Here is a 23,220-nt window from a genome sequence, read left to right as displayed (position 1 = left end):
CTGGACAATTTTTATTATTTAATTCGTCTGCGCCAGACCAACACGGCTATCTATGTTAGCTTTATATTGTTGTTGTTACTGTTGTTGCTATTTGTTCAAGCTGCCCTTTGTATTTTAATTGAATGGCTCAAGATACCTTTTCCATGTTGCAATTCTCAAAGCAAAATGAAAATAGTCCAACAGAGCAACTGTATATATGTGTGCTCAGAAGTAAATTACATTAGGTTCGATGGGGCTCACTTCCAGTTAAGTGCATCTAAAATTGCAGCCTTAATGGTTTGGCGTGGAAAAGACCCTGATGTTGGGAAAGATGGAGGGCACAAGGAGAAGGGGACGACAGAGGACGAGATGGTTGGACAGTATTCTCGAAGCTACCAACAGTGTTCTCGAAGCTGACCAAACTGCGGGAGGCAGTGGAAGACAGGAGTGCCTGGCGTGCTCTGGTCCATGGGGTCACAAAGAGTCGGATACGACTAAACAACAACAACAATGGTTTGGCACATTTCTTTCCCCTTTACACTCAACAGGATTCAGAATTAGAGTGTGATTCATTTAGCCTAAGTTAAGTACTTTCAAGGGCCATTGATTTTAGTGGCAATGTTAAGTATACACTTCAACCTCTTATACTGGAATGAATGGAATGTCTTAGTTTCAATCTCATGTACATTTATTTAAGAATAAACTGGGGGGGGGGAGGGATTGCCTTCAAGTCAAGATTCATAGCCTTGGGGTGTAAAACTGCTAAACATTTCCTAATTCATGCTCTTACAATTTCCCCACTCTGTTTTTCCACTGTCTTTGTCATGCACCCACCCACGTTGTTAGAGGTGATGGAAATGAATATTGGTTGAAAAGAAAAACAAAAAAAAGGCCAGACTATATACAACTAAGTTGAGATTTCTATCTTGCTTTCTTTCAAGTAGGGACTTTTCAGAACCTTTTAGAAATGCCCCTGCTGTCTCAACAAGAAAAACACACACAGATAAGCTACATTTCAAAACAAATGGAACACCTACAAGGGTCTTGTTGTGTAACACATTCTTTCCCGTTTGTTCCTGCAGCTTCCATGCTGAGTCAGGTGGGACCGCAGCATGCCATTCTATGCCACAGCATTTTGCCTAGAAAGAGCAAAGAGCAGAAACTGATATGCACCTTCAACCTTTTAAAGGGCATTTCCCTGGGGAAATCAATTTGGGAAGAGGTTATAAAATGACTTCAGTGCCAAGTGCCTATCGACACCAGAACAATAAACCAAAACATTTGGGATAAGAGAGGGACATTCAGTGGCCCAGCAATCCTGGCTGGGTGGATTGTGTGGGGAAGATAGGTAAGATGTCCTGGTAAGTGAAGGAGGAAGAGGAGAGGGTTATTAGAAATGGAAGGAAAGAAGGAACGCTGGGAGGGTTGTGGGAGGGAGGGAAGCACTGAAGCCAAGGTGGAGTCAGCTCGAATGCTTGTACTGCTTTTCTTTGAAATACTAATGAGAATGTCTTGCTGCTGTTGTAAAATTAAATGTTCAAATGGGGAGCAGAGAGATCCTGGACTCATTGTCTTTTGCAACAGCGATCTTAGTTGTAGTTTTTAGAAGGTTAGGTTGCATGATTTGGCCAAAGTTGGGGTGGGTCAGGGAATGGGGCTAAATGATTTCTTCAAGAGTCCTTGTATCTTTCCTCTTATAAATCAAGTAGTGATAAAATTGTCAGTCAGTGAAGATCAGTCGGGTAAGCTGAAGTCATAAGTATGTTCACACAATGATCCCAATTTTAGAAACATATTTTAAGTTCACAAGATCCTCCATTGCTCACATGAAGACTCAGATTGGCTGTTGGAGACATGGTTGCCACCAAAAAGTGACTCCCTCTGGAGTCAGAGTCCATTTTTTAAATGGTCATCTAGAATCATAGAATCATAGAATCATAGAGTTGGAAGAGACCACAAGGGCCATCCAGTCCAACCCCCTGCCAAGCAGGAAACACCATCGAAGCATTCTTGACATATGGCTGTCAAGCCTCTAGAAAAACGTTGATCATCTGTGTCACCCAGATGGCATAGGAATGCCTTCTATGTGAGGCTGCCTCTGAAGGTAGTTCAGAAACTTCAGCTGGTGCAGAATTCAGCGGTCAGGCTGCTCACTGGGGCAAGATGGTCTGAGTATATTACACAGATCCTGGCCCAACTGCACTGGCTGCCCATTAGTTTCCGTATGCAATTCGAAGTGCTGGTTTGGAGTTGGAGCTTCAAAAGTGTTTATGAAGTCATGGAGAGAAAGGATAAGCCTCACCAACTACCTGAGTGATTGAACAGAAGCAGCTAACTGTAGGTGGTTTTGCTTGCTGTACAGGCAATTTCATTCTTTTGTTTAGGAGAGGGCATATTCCTTGCTGGAGTAATGGAGCAGCCCCTTTTAAGATAGACCACTCTGGCTCAGTTGATAGAACAAATGCAATCTGCTCTTTTATGGGTGGATTATGAAGTATATGTTGAACCAACTGTGTTGTGTACAGCTGATTAAACAATCCTGGAAAGTTGACGCTCGTAGCCAAGGAAAAGGACCTTGATGGTTGGACAGTCAGCTGAGTAGAACCACCTTTAACTGAAATTGAATGTTGTTTTTCCAGAATGACCTTGGAGTGAAGAGGACCAGGTGAACCAGTTACACAGGCATGGTGCAATGCTTGCAGCCTGTGCTATAAAGGTATCATGTGCTGTTTATTATCCACCTGACAGAATAAAAATACTTGGGCACTTGTGCCACTGCAGCTGAAGTGGCACATACATTTTCAGGACCCACCCTATTTTTTATGGCATATTTTAATAGTCAGTTTAAAAACACCTGAGTAAAACTCACTAAGGCTCATCACTGAGACCTTTCTAAGAACAGTAAAGTGTGCTGTGTTGTGTTTTCAATTTCTCTTGCATAAAGATCCAATTTTGAAATGTTCGTTCACTGTGAGCAATGAACTCTTGGTACCAACTGATTTCACACAAGAATGCATGCATGCTTTTCAGCTGGCGTCTCATTTATAAAGGTTGGCATGCAAGGTTATTACTTTAGGGCATACTTCCTTGCAATGCTTATGCTTGGGTAACCAGCAATTATGCAATGGTATACTTCATAAAGGTCATATTGAAGCACTATCATAAGTTCATCTTTTCTTCCATACTGCTGCTGGGATAAAGCATTTCAGATAGACTGTATATTTTCTGAAATATTTAGAACTTTTTATATATGTCCTCTCTGTAATAGTCACATGAACTTTTGGAAAGCCAAAGCAATACTCATGCAAATGGCCTACTAGTTAAACCCCAGTCAATGGGACTATAACCCTGAGGCAATGGCACACTGCAAAAACTGGTGTCAGACAAGGTAAATGAATGAGAGGGCAATTGTGAATGAGTGAGAGGCCATTCTTCCGCTCCTTTCATTGAGCAAGATCTTAATATTTTAGATCACAGGGAAGCTGCCTCCTGCCAAATCAGACCATTGGTCCAACTAGCTCAGTGTTGCCTACACAGCACTGTCAGCAACTCTCCAGGGTTCCATGCAGGGGGCATTCTCAGCCCTACACAAGACAGAAGTACTGTTTGTGGGAGACAGGAGGCAGGCTGGTGTGGAGGACTCCCTGGTCCTGAATGGGGTAACTGTGCCCCTGAAGGACCAGGTGCGCAGCCTGGGAGTCATTCTGGACTCACAGCTGTCCATGGAGGCGCAGGTCAATTCTGTGTCCAGGGCAGCTGTTTATCAGCTCCATTTGGTATGCAGGCTGAGACCCTACCTGCCCGCGGACTGTCTCACCAGAGTGGTGCATGCTCTAGTTATTTCTTGCTTGGACTACTGCAATGCGCTCTATGTGGGGCTACCTTTGAAGGTGACCCGAAAATTACAACTAATCCAGAATGCGGCAGCTAGACTGGTGACTGGGAGCGACCGCCGAGACCATATAACACCGGTCCTGAAATACCTATATTGGCTCCCAGTATGTTTCCGAGCACAATTCAAAGTATTGGTGCTGATCTTTAAAGCCCTAAATGGCCTTGGTCCAGTATACCTGAAGGAGCGTCTCCACCCCCATCGTTCTGCCCAGACACTGAGGTCCAGCGCCAAGGGCCTTCTGGCCGTTCCCTCGCTACGAGAAGCCAAGTTACAGGGAACCAGGCAGAGGGCCTTCTCGGTGGTGGCAACCACCCTGTGAAATGCCCTCCCACCAGAGGTCAAAGAGAACAACAATTGCCAGATCTTTAGAAGGCATCTCGAGGCAGCCCTGTTTAGGGAAGCTTTTAATGTTTGATGGATTTCTGTATTTTAATACTTTGTTGGAAGCCGCCCAGAGTGGCTGGGGAAACCCAGCCAGAATTATTATTCCTGGAGATTCCAGGGATTGGACCTGCCAACTTGCAAAAGCGTGTGTCCTGCCCTTCGCTAAATTTCTTAGCCACCTTTTTACTATATTGTTTTATTTATTGCATTATGGTGCCAACCTTCTCCCACAGAACTTAAGGAAGGGTAGGAGATATATGGCCCAAAGCCTCATGATAGCTGTGTGATGGTGGCTGTCCCAAGAGACTCAGTCAACTTCATGGCTAGGTAAAATTTGAACTTGGGTCTTCACAGTCTTAAGCAGGGCTTCTGTCCCCCTTTTCACTTGGTAACTCTAATGGTGAGCAGCAAGACTAAGACTGGGTTGGGAACCAAAGATGTAATCCTACTTCTAGCCAGAAAAGGCTTCAGTTTTTTGCCTTGTTACCACTAAAATCAGATCACAGGCACTTGGGACACATAGTGGTATGTTTTTATTTATCCCTTTAGTTATAGTAGGTCACGATTGCCTGCATAATTACCTGGCAGGAAGTTCCACTGAACTTAAGTACCGGTAGGACTTCTGTGTAGATGTGCTTTGGATTGTGTTACAGGTTTAATATTTTGGGCTGTATCCATTGTTAGTTTTACCCAGAGCAGACCCACTGAAATTAATAGACATGACTTAGTTTTATTAATTTCAGTGGGTCTACACTAAGTAAAACTTATTTAAATACAACCTTTTGTGACCAACATTTTGAGGCACATGGTTTTATATCTGTGGCCTTTTCTCCTTTTTCACTTTTTATTTTAACCAACATCCAAATAAATAATAATAATAATTTATTATTTATACCCCGCCCATCTGGCTGGGTTTCCCCAGCCACTCTGGGCGGCTTACAACAGAAAAATGAAATAAAATAATATATTAAACATTAAAAGCCTCCCTAAACAGGGCTGCCTTCAGATGTCTTCTAAAAATCTGGTAGCTGTTTTTTTCTTTGACATCTGATGGGAGGTCGTTCCACAGGGCGGGCGCCACCACCGAGAAGGCCCTCTGCCTGGTTCCCTGCAACTTGGCTTCTCGCAATGAGGGAACCACCAGAAGGCCCTCGGTACTGGACCTCAGTGTCCGGGCAGAGCGATGGGGGTGGAGACACTCCTTCAGGTATACTGGACTGAGGCCATTTAGGGCTTTAAAGGTCAGCACCAACACTTTGAACTGTGCTCGGAAACGTACTGGGAGCCAATGTAGATCTTTCAAGACCGGTGTTATGTGGTCTCGGCGGCTGCTCCCAGTCACCAGTCTAGCTGCTGCTTCCTTACTAGTCTGAAAACTGCTGCTATTTTAGCAGCTTTGAGCTGTGGCTCAACAAAGACAGAGCAGGCAACACCAACTATCAATTAAAGTAAAATACACTCTTAGATAAAACCAAGCCATTTGTTTCACTGAATGGCGGTTCTGCTCGCTCTGGTTAAAACTTGTTCAGACTAAGTGGCTATGAGAGACTTGAAACAGTTTAAAAATGTGTGTTTCACAATTACTATTTTGAAAGTGAAGCAAGCTGAACTCCTCACTCAGGTAAATAATGGTCAGATAGGTCAAGCATAAATCAAAGCCTTTCCCATAGCCCTCATATCTTTAAAACATCTATGCCACCAGTTTTATTATCTCCTGACAGCAATGTTTATATGAATACATGCCATGGGAGACAGCATAATCAGACATGGTTATGGGGATGGAAGATACAAATTGTGATGACCAGTTGTTCATGTACCCCTCTATGTCTCTGTCTTTCACTTGTTACATGCTACTTAAAGTGAAGCATTTAACAAGTAAATAAACTAGTGTGCTAGTTTATAGCCTTGTCCGCAGGGTCTGAAGTTGTACTGGGAGGGTGGAACTGGGAACAAAGACCCCCCCATTACGATGCTGTCTGTGTTGGGGAGCTCAGTGTGAGAAGCAGTAGCGTAGGAAGATAGGGACGGTGGGGGCGCGGCGCCCCAGGCAGCACGATCCCAGGGGCGCCATCGCGGCTGCCCGCCCCCGCCCCCAAATGTGAGCCCCGCCCCCAAATGCATGCCCCGCCCCTGCACATGGTGCGCCCCACCCCCAAAATGCACGTCGCGCCCTGCCCCCAGAACGTGTGTTTTCTTGCACTGTAGAAATGTGGGCAGACAGCTGTACAACTCTCCTAATCTTCCAGGGATGAGCTGCAAAATGCCGATGACAGTCACAGCTGCAAAGCACCACAGAATAAATAAATCTGAGGGCAAATAGGAGAGAGGGGACTTTGCACGCAACAACCATGCATTTTCTGCTAGGATTGCCATATGTCCTATTTCTCCAGGATACATCTTCTTTTTCAAGTCTGGTTGCCATATATGTCCTCTTTTCCCTGGACATGTCCTCAATTTCAGGATTAAAATTTCTGTTCGGGAGGATTTTTAAAATTTGGCAATATGTCTGGGGTTTTCCGTTTGGTATTTTTGTTTGTTGTTGTTGTTGTTTAGTCGTTTAGTCGTGTCCGACTCTTCGTGACCCCATGGACCATAGCACGCCAGGCACTCCTGTCTTGCACTGCCTCCCGCAGTTTGGTCAAACTCATGTTCGTAGCTTCAAGAACACTGTCCAACCATCTCGTCCTCTGTCGTCCCCTTCTCCTAGTGCCCTCAATCTTTCCCAACATCAGGGTCTTTTCCAAGGATTCTTCTCTTCTCATGAGGTGGCCAAAGTATTGGAGCCTCAGCTACTGTATTTTTGTTTACAGTAACCCAATAATTTTTTTCTAGTGCATTAGACTCAGATCTTAGGCACCTGGCTAAGTTGGTCTGCAGCAGAGAATCACAACAGAGCAGCATCTTAAACTAGCTACATACTGTATAAATACCTTCTCTTGCGGCTGAACTAAAAGGACGCTGGCTCAGCTACAAGATCTTGGAGAAGGAGTCTGGAAAGGCAAGAGTAAACATCCCCCTGATCTTAAGGAGAGTCCATATGTACATGTTAAACAGTTTAATAAATTGTTCTGTACACACTTACGTTCACAAAGATGTGAACATGAGCCCAAGTTTCATGTGGCAAGTAAGGGAGCAATATGTGTTATTATTTTGTTGTTGAAAGTTAAGAACATTGCTCCTACAATATATCACAGCCTCTATAGCCTACATATAGTGGGGTTACTTTAAATGAGAATCACCATACCGTAGCAACCTGTAGTTAAAAGTTGTTGTTGTTTCGTCGTTTAGTCGTGTCCGACTCTTCGTGACCCCATGGACCATAGCACGCCAGGCACTCCTGTCTTGCACTGTCTCCCGCAGTTTGGTCAAACTCATGTTCGTAGCTTCGAGAACGCTGTCCAACCATCTCATCCTCTCTTGTCCCCTTCTCCTTGTGCCCTCAATCTTTCCCAGCATCAGGGTCTTTCCCAGGGAGTCTTCTCTTCTCATGAGGTGGCCAAAGTATTGGAGCCTCAGCTTCACGATCTGTCCTTCCAGTGAGTTAAAAGTAGAAGTGGGCAAATGTGTCCTCTTTTTTTCTTTTCAAAATACAGCAATCCTATTTATTTATTTATTTGCTGAATTGTATCTTGTCTTAGTCTAGCAAAGACATCACTTCCCCTTCATGTTCTTCCCAATTTCAGCAGTGGCCTACCTTAATTCCCTCACTTCCCATGCTTGTTTGCCTCCCACCCATTCCTTACCTTAATGAAACCTCCACAGCCCCACCTAATCTGGGGTTAAACTGGATGTTGACTTCTTAAGAAATGTTTTGAAAAAGAAAGGGAAGTGCATGCCTCAGATAATCAGCCCAGTCCTTTATAGGACACTGTCAACATGATCCATTTCTGTATTGTATTTCCTCAACCAAACATTGGCTCCATTGTTCAGGTATGCTGGGCCTTAGACACCTTGCCCTAGTTACCTTTATTTGAACAGCTCATAGGCTTGCGTGTTTTTCTATCATGGCTACGAGTTTGAGACGGGAAGGTTTTCCTTCCATTTTTAATGAGCTGTAGTTTATTTGTTTATGATTTTTATACCACTTAATATTATTTTAAAAATCTCCAAGCAGTTTACACGAAAACCAAGAAAAATACAAGCTTCATTAACATTTCCTAAAAACTAGAGGAAAAACAAAACAGAAACTATATACTGCAAATTAAAGTGAACGGGGTTGAAAATATAGATTCATAGTTGCACCTGAAATTCTCCAGCTTGCTCACAGGTGGAAAAGCTGGGTGGTGGTGGGGAGAGGAGCATTTTGCCAAATATTGCCCAAAGTCCCCCGGAACTCTCCATTTAGAGGAAGCTTGAGAAAATAAAATTCTTATAACAATTCTCAGAAAAATTATCAGCGTCACCTTCTACCCACCCCTTCTGAGAGTGGGTCTTTTGATCAAAACCCATTAAAAATATAACATTATAGAGCGATGATCCAAAGTCTGGTGACTCTTAATGTTTACTTCTAAACATTGATAATCCCAGAAGAAGGTGTGAATGCCACAAAACTCAGAGATCCTTCACTGAATTGTTTACCTAAATTTTACATTTACCTAAAATTTACATTTATCTAAATGCAATTGTCAGCATCCATTATGAATGTTGACATCCATCACATTTTGGACATTCAGTGTAACTCTTGGAAATAGCTCTTGGCTTCATACTACACAATTATGTTCTGGATTTGTTATTCTGGAGTGAGCTATCACTCCCAATTCTGCATATTTATTTATTCACATAGATTAGAATTCACTATCCACATATAACCACACATGGAAAGTTTGCAAAATGCCACCCTTTTACTTTCCCTCCTCCGTTCTTATTAGCATAGAAATGTACAATGGGTGAACTGGTTGATGTTAATTTATATTGAATAGGATCAACACAGACCGGGTAATATGATACCTGGATCTTACTGAAATACAAAACTAAGTGTGCTGGAAATTTCCAAAGGCTTGTTGGCCGCTCCTGCTGTTCTGAAATCCAAGCGCACTTTTACTTTTAGCTATAAACAAATTAAACGGATCTCTTTATTACAGGTGAGGGCAGCTGAGTCATTCATTGCGTAAAACTGTGGGTGGGTGAGAACAGCTTCTCCTTTGGACCCTTGAGGCAGGGAAGGGAGAACATTTCGAAGTAATCCATGTAGCTTTGATACTGTAGCTACATGTTGCAAACAAGGAGCTATAAATCTATTCCTTGATGACTCTCATTATTAATGCGATTCTTATAAACTATCCAGGTGTTGTCGAGTCTGGCATGAAAATTAATGGCTTGGAAGCTAATATTGCTCCTGCGGTTTTGTATGTCAGTTCTGGACTGGAGAAATTAGCCGTTATCAAAGCCAGAATCCTTTCTTATAAATCTGATGTCACTAATTAGCCGTTATTCAGATAGGCTGATGTTAATAATCCCCCCAAATGGTTTTCCATTTGCATATGCCATGGCTTTCTGGACATGCCCTATGGACATGACCAAGTAACACTGATGGACCATTAGGGCCCATGAGCTCCCCTTGGTGTGCAAAAGTGGCCCTGCCTGGTTTGTCCAGGTTTCAGAGCTCATTTTCTGCTGCAGTCAGGACAGAGATATTGGTGCCTCCTCTCTCTTTTTGTAGGCCCACAACTTCTCTGTTGTTCCCTGGAGACACTTGAGAATATTGGTGAGGTGCGAACTCGGAAGCCATTCTTAAGTGCAATTGGTAAAGGGTGGGAGGCCCTTTTTCAGTGCAAAACAAGCAAACAATCCCAGTGGTCAGGCTAAAGAGAAAGCAAGAGCCTAGCAGCGTTTAGATATTGCATGGAAGGGGAAAGTCCACAGGTGCCTCCATCTTTCCTAGAAGTGAGACTACTTTTATAGTTGAAATACTGCTATCGTTCTAGTAAATGGCAAGGGATATTTATATAATGAAGGTAAGAGGTTTTTTAAACTGCAATTTCACAAGTACTAGTCTTTTCTTTTATGTCTGCTTGCACAGTTGAAATGAGGCCAAAGCATGTGGTGAGAGGCCTTAGATAGGCTGCCTCCCCACAAATCATGCCTAATTCTGTTCATATGATAACTTGGAAATTGCAGCCTTTGCCTGCTCTCAGTTTAGTTACAGCCAGGAACCCCAACCTTCGTGAGACTTCACCTTCTCTGGCTGTCACAACCTTCACCTCCTTTTCCGCAGGCTTCCATGGGGGCGTATAACTACCTTACTGGATCTGTGACAGTTTAGGCTGAACTCTTACTTCTGAAAGCAGTAATTATTGAACTCATGAATTGTTTGAATGCACACCGCCCTTCTTGTGCATTTCCTGCCACTGGCAAATTAAAACATGCTTTGTTAAAAGCTGAGCTCTGATATGCTATATTGGATATCCATGACCCTCCAGATGTTTTGAGATGCCAACTCCCAGTTGGCATGGCCAATGATCAGGGATAATGAGAGCTGCAGCCCACCTTCCTCTGGGTGGGAGACACAAATTCTCTATTCCTGCTTTACCGGCAGGGCAGGGGAATGGAAGGAGCAGCTCAGTGCTTTTTTTCTAGAAAAATAGGTGCCGGTACTCACCACGAAGTTGTTACTTTTTAACCACAAAAAAGAGGTGCCAGTACTGCGTACCCTTGAGTGTCCCCCTGGGGGGGGGAAGCACTGGTGTCCAGGTAATCGCTGTTTGGCCATGTAAGCTGTTGTATTGTTCTGTCCTCTCTTCTTCCAATTGGCTGGTAGCAGTGGAGATATAGATTGCAGCTTCCCAATGATGTAGCAACAAATGGATGAGATAAGCCATGTGACATACTTGCATGTCTGTCCACCTGCAGCATTGGGAAGACCAGCAATGGGCAGTTAGCAGCACTTGTCCAGGCATTTATTTAGGGCAGCTTTCTGAGCAAGCAGCAGTCAGGGTAGTGGTGGTGGAGGCATGTGTGTGTGTGTGTGTGTGTGTGTGTGTGTGTGCTGTGTAGCATTACTGTGACCGGCTACAGTAAGGCTAAAAGAAGTAGCTTGCCTAGTGTGGACCCTCTGTAAAGTAGAGGTGACAGTGGAAACAGTGCCACTACTACTGTTGCATTTCTTATAATTTATATGAGCAATAAATTGAGGATGTGTCTATACTGTCCTCGGCTGATAGAAATGGACAAAGGCAAAGATGAATGCATCAAGAGACTTGACAACTGTGAGAGTCAGCATCCAGAAATGCTGTGGCCCGCAAAGATTGAATGCTAACCCACTTAAAAATAAAATATTAAAAAAATCACAGAAAAAGAGAGATTGTGCGAACCTGGAAGGTGCCATACAAAGCAACGATGTTGTGTTGCTTCATCATACACCCAGCTCTGAATATGGCAACTACAGTACATCAAGTGATACAGACTACTTCAGAAGTTAGTGACCTCTCCTTCACTGGAGGTTTTTAAATAGAGATTGGATTGCCATCTATCAGGGATTCTTTAGTGATGATTCCAGCATTGTAGGGGGGTGGACCAGATGACACTTTGGACCCCTTCCAACTGTAACAAAATGTTGGCATGCAGATACTTCCTGTTCAGAGTTCCCACTGGTCTTCTGTCACCCCCGCCCCCTTTTTTGGTGTCTTCTGCCCCAACCAACACTTAGCGTTCTGTGTCAATCCTCATTGGGTTGTTTTATGGCTCCCTTTCTTAAACCATTTTTGGGCGGAATTCTACCAACCTTGGAGTCCCCATTCCCCAAGCCTGTTGGTTCCTCTCTCTTGTGCATGGCTATTGCCATTTCAGCTGTATAAACAACATGACTCAAACCCTCAACACTGGAAACAGGGGGAATGATGTGGATGACAGACTGTGTGAAGCATAAAGTGCTTACGGAATTGACAGGCAAGAGTATGGCCTGCAGCCAAGAAAATCCCCAAATTGCACAATGTGTGTTTGTTTTTTCTGCATGGCAGTCTTAACTCCAGCCAGCATTTATCCAGCACTGGTTCCAAGGCTTACCGCTATTTCCCGACTCATACTGGCAGGGATGCCTTCAGAATATGTTTTCTCCTCCATGGATAAATTAAGAACCTGGGAAAAAAACTGCAGCAGCACAGCAGCATTTTGTCACTTCAGCACAACTTGTTAACCAATCTTCTCATTTTGTAAATTATGCATGGAAACCACGGTGAAGGTCAGAAATAAGGATGTTGAGTCTACATTTTGCAGTGTAGAGCAGAGTTGAGAGAACTTTCTCAGCCTGAGGGTCACATTTCCTTCTGCGCAACCTTCTCAGAGTGGGCAGGGCCTGGGGCAAAAGTGCCCAGAGCCATTAATACGAATTTTACCTTTGCACGGTAGGCTAGTTTCTCTCTCTCTATTCAAGTAAGCAAGCAGCATTATAAGAGTTCAAGGACACATTCTACCCAGGGAAAACACTTGTGGGGGGTGAGAGGTGTGGTTTGGGAGCGGATTGGTTCTGGGGAAAGTCCTTTTGGTTTTTAAATGTTGATTTTTATTGATACTTATTTTTTAAAAAAGTTATACAAAAGTTCATGCTTGATGCAAAGTATATTTTTATAATGCCCCAGAATAAAAGAAATACTTTTAATATTGAAGCAAAAAAGGAACAGGAGAAAAAAGGAAAGAAAGGCTGGCAGCAGCAGCCATGGAGATGCAACAGGCTGCTTCTCTGCAGCCATTGCCACTGTCCTTGGAAAATCGGAACACTTGGAGGGTTTGTATCTCACTCTCACAATGACCGTTCCCCACATAAAAGGGGAGGCGCATTTTGCGCGGTCGTGCGCAGCCCCCTGAGATCCCTGAGGCAGCCCTGGAAGTTCGGAGGCCGGCGCTGCCTTTCCGGGCTGGATACTGGTGGCCCACGCAGTTACCTGTCCAATCCAGCTCGGGGAGGCGTTGCCGGGGGGATTGCCCAGGTAGGAGGAGGTAACCTTATCTTGCACACTGCTGATGCAGAGTCATTCCTGGGAAGCAGTCGATGGCTCCAGAGCTTTCCCACCCTCCACTCCCCCCCCCAAAAAAATTAATGATTGCATTACAGGTTATTTTCTTCCACAGGCGTACACACACGCAGGTGCTGCTACGACATGGCTGCTGTTGGCAGGTTTCGCCTTTCCCATAGCAATTCATCACAACTTTGGCAGATGCAGGCCTTGGGCAGAATCCTTTAGTCATCTACATAAATGGGGGGCCCCGCCCACATTGCAGTGGCGATAACAGGGTTCCTGTAAATGGGGCTAAGGGGGAGGCATTGACCATATGCAATAGGCTGCCATTGCCCTCCCCCTCCAGCGGCTGCGATTGAGGGGGGGCGGGCTATCTGCTTGAACATATGTTCTCCAGAGCCAGCCCAACCCCCACACATGCTGGATAACCCTGAAATTACCCAGATCCCCGGCTGGGGGCTGGGAACGATATACGCCCAATGCCTGAGCCAAGGTCTCCCTACATCTGAATTCTTAATAAAGCTGTGGCCAATTTTAATCCCATAGAACGTGGTCTTGTGTCATCATTCTGCTCGGGGGCTGCCTGGGGCTTTGGGGGACTCCACCTGACCGCGCAAAGGATGTTAAGGAATGTGGGATCCTTCCTCAAATCGAGCCAGTTTGCTACGGTTAAACTTTAAGCAGAGTTTTCCACAGCAAAATGGCAGCAGCACAGCTCCTCTACAGGGCCACCTTGTTACCGATGCCTTTGCTCTGAAGATGTGACCCAGAAGCACACTGGAGATCCCTGTAAGGGTCTGCTGACAGACCTGCTGCAGCGGCAAGATGGCAGCAGTGCTTGCAGAACAGGATATGGCGGTGGGCAGGCGGCCAGACCAAGGCACCCTTTTCTGGCCCACAACCTGCAACAAAGGCCTCAGTGTGGCAAACCAGGAGGCCAGCCCCAAGAGCGTGGGAATCAGCTTGCTCTGCTTGAAAATAATACAGATGGCACAGAATTCCTCAGCATCCCTTCCGATATGGCAATGCTGATTTATCAGCAGCGAGCAATTCAGTAGAAGCCAGGTGGAACGAGCTGGAAAGCATGCCTTCAGTTCTTATCAGCTAATAGTAGTATGTGGATGGAGACTTCCTTTGTTTCATCATGCTTAAACAAATGAATAAACTACAATAGTCCTAGCAAGGCTGATTCTGTTGAACAAATATTTGGCCACTGGGAAGTACAGGTACTAGATTTTCTAGCCAACCTGCTGTTTGTGCTGCTAGAAAGTAGAGTTGAAAAAAACACACAATGCAAAGATGCAAAGGAGAACAAAATCTGACCCAGGGCGGTCACTCTGAGGCTGCAAATGGTGGCTTGTTTGCCAGAAGTAATGTATTTAGTGTTAACTGTGGAAGTGTATACAGTCGTACCTTGGATCCCAAACGCCGAACGCCTTGCGACTCGAAAGTTTTGGCTCCCGAACGCCACAAACCCGGAAGTGACTGTTCTGGTTTGCGAACATTCTTTGGAACCTGAACGTCCAACAGGAACTTCCTGCAGCCAATCAGAAGCCACACTTTGGTTTCCAAATGTTTTGGAAGTTGAATGGACTTCCATTTGACTTCGAAGGTATGACTATACTCGATTCTGACCAAACTAAGCCTTCTAGAGCAGAATATACATCAGGAGGCTTAGTTTGGTGAGAATTGAGTATACACTTCCAGAGTGGAGATATCCACTGACCTTGAAGCCTGGAGGCGTCTGCATGAAGAGAGAGATGACTCAACAACCGCACAGCACTGCTGATAATAGGAGAGGAATTGGGAAACGTACCAGAGATACCAGAGATATAGAGGACATAGAGGAACTGGGGTGCCTGCCTCTTGCCAAGCAAACGAAAATTAGTGAACTTTCCTTTGAAAGGACAAAGGATACTTTTAATATTCCGGTTTCGAACACTTTCGCACTGCTAGCAGAGATGACTGATGAGGAAGTCACCCTGAAAGAACCTTTGATAACCTGGATGCTAATCCCTCAAGCAATAATAACATCAAATTAAGAAGATCTACAATCACTGATATCCACTCGAAAGACTGTATTAGAGATCAAGAAAGCTGCCTCGCTGATGCATTATCTGAACATTTGACCACTTTAGACCTTGTTGCAAAAACGGTGGACTGTATCTTTAAATATATAAGAGACATCCAAGGATCCTTAGAGAAGATTATTTCACTTGTATCACTAAAAGGTAAAGGCAGTCCTCAGGAGGCATTACCAGAGACTAGAACTATACAAATGCCCAGAGCACCTGTTTTACCTTACACACCTCGCATAACGCCCCAGGCTGCTTGCAACCATGAAAATGAACAAAATAAGGAAGAACAACATTCCATACCTTCCCACAAATTGTTGCTGCAAGCTACCAAAATCTGCCTAACAGTTTGCCCCTTCAGAGGCCAGGTGATTAACTGGTATTACAAGAGTGAGATAAGGAGGCATCTAGCTGGACTTTTGGGGGTAAATCCTTACTTTATTGATTTGATCCATATCGATCACATTAGCAGCAGGCCTCAGATGCAGAGAATGCTGCTCTCATTTGAATCCAAAAAGTTCCCTGCACTTATTATGTCCCTAAGAAGATCTTTAATCAATTTTGGAATTTTTGCTACAAGAGTTTTCGCTAATACCAAGATTTGCCCTCTTTTACCTAACTGCTTGCTCAAAAAGAAAGCAGTTAAGCCCGAGGGCCTACCAGTTACCACGACTCCAACTCCCTTGGTTGCAGACCTAATCAGCTAGATCGATGTACCCCTTCCACCACTGACGAAGGCTACTCATTTGGAGAATTCCATAGAGCATGAATTACTTCTATCCTTTTCCCACCTGCCAAAATCTGAACGAACAGAGATAACAGACAGATTGGACGAGTTGTTGCTTTGGCTCCGTAACTCAGAAGACCATGCCCATATAAATAAGATGAATCCCCTCCCCCCCACATTTTAGACCAACCTACTCAAGCCCAAGTGGAGCCTGCTTTAATAACCCCCAATCTTCAATCTGGCGGTACATTCCATGGGGATGCTAAGCCTGTGCAGGATACAGTGGGAGATTCGGCAGCCCTTTGGTCAAACTCGGAAGCTGTGGCACGGCTGAATGCCCTTTTGGAGGCAAACCGAAAAGGATGCCTTCCACCTGCCTTACATTGCATGTTTCCTGTTTGTATTGAGAGATGTTTTTTTCTTTCTGACTATCGGTCGAATAAAGTATATTGAATTGAACTTCCAGAGTTAACGCTAAATACATTACTTCTGGTAAACGAGCCACCATAGCTGCTAGAGGGCTGTTAACATTGTGTCCTGGGCTCAGTGGCGAAGCTGCATGCTCCAGCACCAGGGGTGGAGAGCAGGCAGGGGCGTGACTGGCGCACGTCCTGGGGGCAAGGCAAGCCAGCCACGGGGGCGTGGTGCGCGTCCCAGGGGCGTGGCACTCTGCCCGTGGGGGCATGGCGCCCGGAGTGGTGGTGGGGTGCGTGGCGCATGTCCAGGGGGTAGCCACGATGGTACCACCTCCCCGATGGTGCCTGGGATTTTTAGACTTGTTTACCCTTGTACTATCTAAAACCAAAGGGGTGCATTGGATGCCAGATGTGAAATGTATTGACATTATTTTCAGTTCCCTTACTCCAGGCATCCCCAAACTACGGCCCTCCAGATGTTTTGGCCTACAACTCCCATGATCCCTAGCTAACAGGACCAGTGGTCGGGGAAGATGGGAATTGTAGTCCAAAACATCTGGAGGGCCGAAGTTTGGGGATGCCTGCCTTACTCCATGCGACACCATTTGGATTTAATGTTTCAGACACCAAAATGCCTTGGGCCATCTCCGATCTAGCCAACCTAATGCCTCTTTTATTACCAAATGCATGGCTTTTTCTTTGCATTCCTCAGTACCATTTTAAATCAACCCTGTAGTAAGGGATTCCTTAAAAATTAAGATGTATTCAATAGCATGTAAGGGCCAGATAAAATGTGGTGTTAAATGCACACTTTCATTCAACATGAAAGTTTTTAAAAATAAAAAGGGAAAACAATAGCATCAGCTGGGGCGGGGGCTGATAGGAAGCAATGTAGACACTTGCCTTATTCCAAGTCCTACCATTGTTCCAGCCAGTTTATTAATACAGTGGTACCTCGGGGTTACAGATGCTTCAGGTTACAGATGCTTCAGGTTACAAACTCCGCTAACCCAGAAATAGTACCTTGGGTTAAGAACTTTGCTTCAGGATGAGAACAGAAATCGTGTTCCAGCGGCGCGGCGGCCCCATTAGCTAAAGTGGTGCTTCAGGTTAAGAACAGTTTCAGGTTAAGAACGGACCTCCGGAACGAATTAAGTTCTTAACCCAAGGTACCACTGTATAGTGACTGGCAGGGTTTCTGGCAGGAGTCTCTCCCAGTCCTACCTGGAGATGCCAGGAATAATGGTGATGATTATTTATTAATTATATGGACCACTTACATGTCAAAATGGCTTCTAAGTGATTAACTTATAAAATCTGTACATAATTAAAATAATAAATCAATTCCACCAGAGAATTATACCTAGAACATTCTGCATGCAAAACATATGCTCTGCCATTGAACAGGATTTGTGGCAGTTTGTGAAAATGTTACCCTTTCCACATTGCTGTGATCTGAAGGAGAGCCCTTCCCCTGAAGGCAGGTTCCCCTGGAGCACTTATGCCAATGGGTTTTCCCTCTGCATGCAAATTCCAATTACAGATCTTCTTCAGGGCTGAAGCAGGGGAGAAAAGGGTAAAATCCCACCTCTGCTACTGCTTCCATCACAATAATTATCACTATCCCTCAGCTGAAGCTATTTTCCCTTTAAAAATATACAAGCCCTACCTTAAATTCAAAAACCACATTTAACACCACGTCTAGTCTGATCCTCTAAAAGCCTTGGTCACGTAGCAAGTATGGTTGTTGGGTATGTTGCTGGTATGAAATTCCCCAGCAAACACTAACTTAGCATAACCTTCCCCAAGATGGGGCCTTGCAAATGCTTTGGACTTCAGCTCCCATCGCTTCAGGCCAGCAGGGGAGATGTAGTCCAAAACATCTTGAGGCACCGAGCTGAGAAGGCAGGCTTGCCCAGTCACATTTGTGGCTCAAAGAAATTGGCTGTAGTTAAAGGAGAAATAAGAGCAGCTTCTTGTTCTACCACACAGAAACTGTTAGCTTGTAAACCGTAATGTTGGATTTCTCTCCTTCCGCAGCTCAGCAGTATTTATCCCATTCCAAGGAAAAGCTTTGTAATGAACACTACCCCAGATGAGAGATTCTATCAATAAATTTGGCTCAAGGCTGATAACAGTACGTACTAACTTTTATATCATACTTTCACAGAAGCTGCTCAGTTTGTTTAGCAGCCCATCAACCAGCTGGAAATAGGCCTGGCATTCTATATTATGTTCATTTGCGTTCCGGTGTCTGGGTTGTATTGCCAACTCTGCCTTGATTCTGGTTTTCCTATTTGCCATGTCTGAGGCAAACAATACATGATTGACAGTTCCACAATTCTTCCTATTGACTTTTTAAAAGCAGCAGCCAAGAGAGGATGAAATTTTGAGCCAAAGGTCAGCTGGGGGTGAGGGGAGGGCTTGCTTAAAGCCTTTACTGTATTTTCTGCATTTGCTCAAAATCTTCTCTTCTGCCTGAAACGCCACAACTTTTCTCTTGCAGGGAGGAATGCAGCTGGTGGTTGGCAGCTGTGGTGATTTGGAGAGGAGAAATCATGGGCCACAGCTTTGCTGGTCACCCCCTCAGCCTCCTGCAGCTAGTGTGTGTGTGTGTGTGTGTGTGCATATATATATATATATATATATATATATATATATATATATATATATATATATATATATGCTAGGAGCAGGGTTGGCCCTATCATCAGGCAATCACTTCAAGGAGCAGCTACATAGGAGCAGCAGGCCCTGACTATTCATCCTAAACCTCGACCCATTTCCAGGCTGTCTCTATTTTGCAGGTCAAATTTAGGTTGCCCCACTAAAGTGGATCCTGTCCTCTTGCAAAACAGGCCCCCTTCCAAAGGAAAGGGGAGAGGGACTTTTTGTGGTAAGAAAAGTGATGGCAAAATGCAGTGAAAAGAGTGGGATGACAGTGACATTGGACAATATCATATAACCCCCGCACAAACAAATCAGCATGTGTGCTCATTGAACAACACTGCATAACCTCCGTGCAAACTCTGTGCAAATAAATCAGTGAGCACTCTGCTCAATGAACACCCAATAAACAGCAACACTGTATATCCTCCATGACAACTATGCACAAACTAATCAAGATAAAGGCTCAATAAATGGGCCTTGAGAATCTTGGTATGTCCACTCTGGAGGGGGAAAATAGATGGCTTGGACACTGGCTACAGTTAAAGAGTTTTTAATTTGTGATTGCTCACTTACAATGTCTTAGGGCAGGGGTGGGGAACTTGTTGTCCTCCACATGTAACCAGACTATAACTCCCACCATGGCGCATGCTGGCAGAGGACTGATGGGAGATGGAATCCCAAACATCTGGAGGTTCCCCATTTCTGTCTTATTATGGCATGTTCCTCCAGCCTCCAACTGCAATGGTAGCACTGAAGGCAAAAAGCACAACAGGAAAAGGATGTACTTCCTATTCTGGGAGCCCAGAAAGGATGATTCTATTTTGGCACGATAGTAGCTTATCATTGCCCATTCTGCTAGTCCTTCTGGCCTGCTGTAGAAATTGGAATTTTTGGTGAAGTAAAACAGTAAGTGAAATAAACAGTAAATTGCAAGAACTCGGGCCAGGAGCAAGATGAATTTCAAGTAAGTCTTCAAAAGGTTTTATTTATGTAATGATAAGATGAATTCAAATAGGAATCAATTCCAGTATGATAGTGAGGCAAATAAAAATAAATTCCAGTGAAAAAATCTCAGGACAAGGCCCTGTTTCGCCAATTCTTCATCAGCTGGAATGTTGAAAAATTGAACATTAGAAATAAATCTTACGTAGAGTAATTATCCTTATAACAAAAATACGTTCTGATTTCTAAACACAAAGTTTTATCACTTGTAAAAGACAGAGATAACTATGTTTTAAATGAACATTGAAGGTATATCTAAGAATAACTATCCTTACACCAAAATTACATTCTGTTTTCTAAATACAAAGTTAAATCGCTTATAATAGACAGAAGTAGCTTGTCTATGTTTTAAATGATAAAACATCTTAAAGTAATTGTCCTTACACCAAAAATACATGTTGTTTTCTAAATACAAAGTTATATCGCTTATAATAGACAGAGGTAGCTTACCAATGTTTTAATGGTCAGTGTACCAAGTATGTTTGCCTTGCTAGCTGAGACTGTTTGCAGCATTTAAATAAAACATAAGGTGTGGTTTGCTTCTGGACTGGCAACAACTGACATAGGAAACGGCACTCTGAACCTGAGGACGGTGGGGAGCAGTACAGGGGGAGCAGTTCTCTGGTCCCATAGTGCTTGCAGAGATTTGCCTTCAGTACTTTTTGTCCCTCATGGTTACACTGAAAATCTGTATTTACACAAGGTCCCTGTGGTATCCAAAACACTTATTTACAGAGGCTTGAAGGACAGGCTGAACAGGTACCACTGCAATGCCACAAATATCCTGCTCACTCTGGTTCCTAGCTCACTGCCAAGCTGGATTTGCTCAGCTGAAGTTCAGTACTGTTTGGCTGAAGCTTGCCTGAAGTGTTGCAACCAAGTGCTATAAATAAAGCATGTGGAATTTCCAACAGAATGTAGGGAGAGACGGCTCTGCAGTTTCAAGATATGCATATTAACAGACCATTTGGAGGATGGTAGACGTGATTGGCGCTGTGGGTTAAACCACAGAGCCTAGGGCTTGCCGATCAGAAGGTCGGCGGTTCAAATCCCCGCGACGGGGTGAGCTCCCATTGCTTGGTCCCAGCTCCTGCCAATCTAGCAGTTCGAAAGCACGTCAAAGTGCAAGTAGATAAATAGGTAGCGCTCCGGCAGGAAGGTAAGCAGCATTTCCGTGCGCTGCTCTGGTTCGCCAGAAGCGGCTTAGTCATGCTGGCCACATGACCCGGAAGCTGTACGCCAGCTCCCTCGGCCAGTAAAGCGAGATGAACGCCACAACCCCAGAGTCATCTGTGACTGGACCTAATGGTCAGGGGTCCCTTTACCTTTACCTAGATCCTTTCCTACCATCTTAGCAAGAAAACAAGAGCAACCTAAAAAAGAAAAAGGAAAAAGAGACAGAATAATTTTTGAGAACGATAGTCTATTGCAACTTACAATTTTCTGATTCAAGTCCTCTTCTGCTTGCAGTATAACTCTAAAGTAGCACAGGAATCTTTAACAGGGGCAATGTGTGTTCTGAAGTGTGGATTTATTGACCAGGCATGTTCCAAAATATATGAAAACAAAGATGGAAAGCATAAAACTGATAAGAACAAAGTTCGTGAAACTTGTAACCTGCAGCGTTATTCATTTACCATGAGGAGCAGAACCTGGTGCACATATGTTTTCAGCCAACACAAACATGTCTGCTGGAAATCGGTTGCAAAATGTTAGCTAGCCAGAGAAATTGTGAATCAGACACCAAAACACAGCTAAGTTTATTCTCAGCGGCTTTCCTCGTATATCATCTGTAGTGTCTGCAGTGATGCTGCCCATCTGTTGTCTCTCAATGTTTGTTTCCTTTCTATAGACCCGCTGACTGGATGAAAGCTATGGTCACACAATAATCTTATATATAACAGCCAGTTCCTCAGTTTTGCAGTCATGTTTTCACACTGTGCCATCAGTCATAACTCTGAAAAGGGGGAGTCCAGCATGAGCTACAGCCATGTTGGGGGGGGGGGGGAAGAGCAGTTTGATCCTTGGGGGGCTCACCTTAAGTACTATGGGGTGAATACATTATCTCTATTGACATTAGGTAGGCACCCTATACTGTTTTAGAGGCCTGTTGGAAACGTCTTTGTTTCATCAGATACATAATTTAGTTACCATATCTGTTAAAAGTTTTACTAACTTTATCGTTGTTTTTAATAACGGCAGTTCCATGCGCATTGGCCTTTATTTATATTTGTTTTCAGTGGTGATAGTTTCATGCATAGTTGGTTGTTTTTTAATTGGACTGGGGCTCATACACTGCTTGGAGAGCTTTTTGTTGCTTGAGTGTTTTATATGACTTCCAAATAAATAAATAAATAAATAAGACAGGCTGGCTAGGAGCAAAACCTCCCCACCCTTGCGAAAAACACCAGGCTACCAGGAGCAGATTCAGCCACCACCCACTTGGTATCTCAAAGCACATCCCATAACATCCTCATAAGAAGAGAAGAGCAGCTCCCAGGCGGGTGTGTTTTCCAGCACTACCTGGAAATGCCGCAGATTGAACTTCGAAGTGCTCTGCCTTCGAGCTCCAGCCCTACAGAGTGTAGATTTGTACTAGCAAACTCCATCATTGTGTCAGGCAGACACTGGGTGGAGAGAGACTCCCCGAGGACAATGCCCGTCGACCGGAGAACTACCTCTTGCAATTCACTTATATGGGTGAAGTCGTGGTGGCTGTTTAATCTCCTCCCTTCCCCCTAGGATTAAAGGCACTGTGCTTCTACATACCAGCTGCTGGGGATCATGACTAAGAGACAGCTCTGGCGTTCATGCCACACTTGTGGCTTTCCTACAGGTGTCTGGCTTGCCAGTGGGGTGGGGAAATAATAGTAGCAGTAGTGATAATATATTTATTTATATCCTGCCTTTCTCCTGGAGCAGGAATCAAGGCTGCTTACAAAAATTAAAACCAGAAAAGCTAAAAGCAATATAAAAACAATATAAAAAACAAATCTATTAAAAAACAAATCTATTAAAATACAGATTACAGAATCATAGAACTGTAGAGATGCAATGCAGGACTCCCAGCTAAAGCATCCATGACATATGGCCATCCAACCTCTGCTTTAAAATCCCCAAG

General features: G+C 44.1%; 2 long non-coding RNA genes across 4 annotated transcripts; one reads left to right on the top strand and one right to left on the bottom strand.

Moving 5' to 3' along the window:
- The first annotated feature begins 557 nt into the window (after nt 1-557).
- LOC118085351 (uncharacterized) lies at nt 558-18,911 on the top strand. Of its 2 annotated transcripts, none has more exons than XR_009557492.1 (3): nt 558-1,327; nt 2,619-2,695; nt 18,468-18,911. It is a non-coding gene; the product is annotated as an uncharacterized LOC118085351 (long non-coding RNA). The 2 variants fall into 2 exon arrangements; XR_004692627.2 differs by having other exon boundaries at nt 558-1,340.
- On the bottom strand, nt 5,513-21,648 carry LOC118085350 (uncharacterized). 2 transcript variants are annotated; one of them, XR_004692626.2, is made up of 3 exons: nt 20,550-21,648; nt 10,857-11,101; nt 5,513-7,783 (listed from the first exon to the last, which is right to left on the bottom strand). It is a non-coding gene; the product is annotated as an uncharacterized LOC118085350 (long non-coding RNA). The 2 variants fall into 2 exon arrangements; XR_009557491.1 differs by having other exon boundaries at nt 5,514-7,248; nt 7,503-11,101.
- Nucleotides 21,649-23,220: the final 1,572 nt, after the last annotated feature.

The sequence above is a fragment of the Zootoca vivipara genome, chromosome 4 (genome assembly GCF_963506605.1).
Source record: "Zootoca vivipara chromosome 4, rZooViv1.1, whole genome shotgun sequence".
NCBI classification, from domain to species: domain Eukaryota; kingdom Metazoa; phylum Chordata; class Lepidosauria; order Squamata; family Lacertidae; genus Zootoca; species Zootoca vivipara.
The sequence above is the reverse complement of the archived record's forward strand: the minus strand, read 5'-3'. Positions and strand labels throughout refer to the sequence as shown.